This window comes from Pteropus vampyrus, unplaced genomic scaffold (assembly GCF_000151845.1).
Source record: "Pteropus vampyrus isolate Shadow unplaced genomic scaffold, Pvam_2.0 Scaffold405, whole genome shotgun sequence".
Taxonomy (NCBI): Eukaryota; Metazoa; Chordata; class Mammalia; order Chiroptera; family Pteropodidae; genus Pteropus; species Pteropus vampyrus.
Window position 1 is genome coordinate 344,990 of NW_011889186.1, and position 1,199 is coordinate 346,188.

Consider the following 1,199-nt stretch of genomic DNA (forward strand, 5'->3'; position numbering starts at 1 on the left):
CTTCAGTGGTGACAGAAGGTTCTGGTCCTCAGGGCCCTTGCGTCCAGCAAGATGGACAGATCTACCCACCCACTGCCATGACAAAGGAGGGCACATTCTGAGCTGACAAGACTCGAGCGGGAGGAGGCCCATGGCAGGCGTAGCTGAGCACGGCCTGAAGCAGAGGCTCACACACTCTGGGATGGGAAGATGGTGGGGAGGCCTGGGCTGACGAGGTGTGTGCTAGCAACGAAAGTCAGGGCTTGGCCACCATAGCCCCCAGCCCAGCTCCTGTCCCCAAGGCTTGGGCTGTCCACCCCTGGGCAGACCACATCTGCCTGCCGGTTTCCTCAAGTGCAGTCAGAGGACCCCATTTCAGATGTCTGGCCACAGGCTGGCTCTGAAGGTGCCTGGAGAAGGGTGCCTCCCTTGCTCCTGCCTGCTGGAGGGCACCAGGACCCCCCTGACCCCTGCCCAGGGTGACAGCTTCTGGCTCTAAGCTGCAGTGGGACTTGGAATAGGACTGAGGCCCTGGGAGACAGCTCTCTGGGCTGGCTGGTAGGATTAGATGCTAATGCCCGGGCCTGGGGCTCAGCCAGCCCTGACAACCACTGGAGCCACCTCAGGGCCACCCTGACCCACCGTGGGTCTCAGGGCTGGTTGTGGAGACTGGGCACTCCCCCTTCCCTCTGAAGGAACTTGGCTAAGGGGAGGGGCCTGCTGGGCTTGGGTTGAGCCTGGAAGCTTTCCCCGGCAGGGCCCTCAGGATGGGAGCAGTGACTGCAGCAGGTACTCTATCCAGGGCCCAGAGAACCTGGTGCTTTGGACCCTGGGGAGAAGATGTGGGGACTTCTGTATTGGCTTCGAGCACCCAGAGCACGGAGGTGGGGGTGGGGGTGCTGGTGTCCCCAGTGCTCGCGTCTGCCTGTGCCTTTGCTGGGCTGAGAGCACCCCCTCCGGAGGCTGAGTGGCTCCTCCTCTCCCCATGGAGTAAAGGCCACATTCACCCCCAAGTGGCCTCAGGCATGAGGCGGGACGCCAGTGCACTGCACGGTAGCGGGGAGTCTTGCAAAGCCAGACCAACTGACAGCGCCTCGGTGTGGTCCTGAGAAGCTCTTTACTGGATGATTCCTGCTAGAGCAGGAGACACACACACACACACAGCTGCAGGCGGGGACTGGTCCCAGCTACCCACACCTCGGGGGGACGGACTCTGGGCA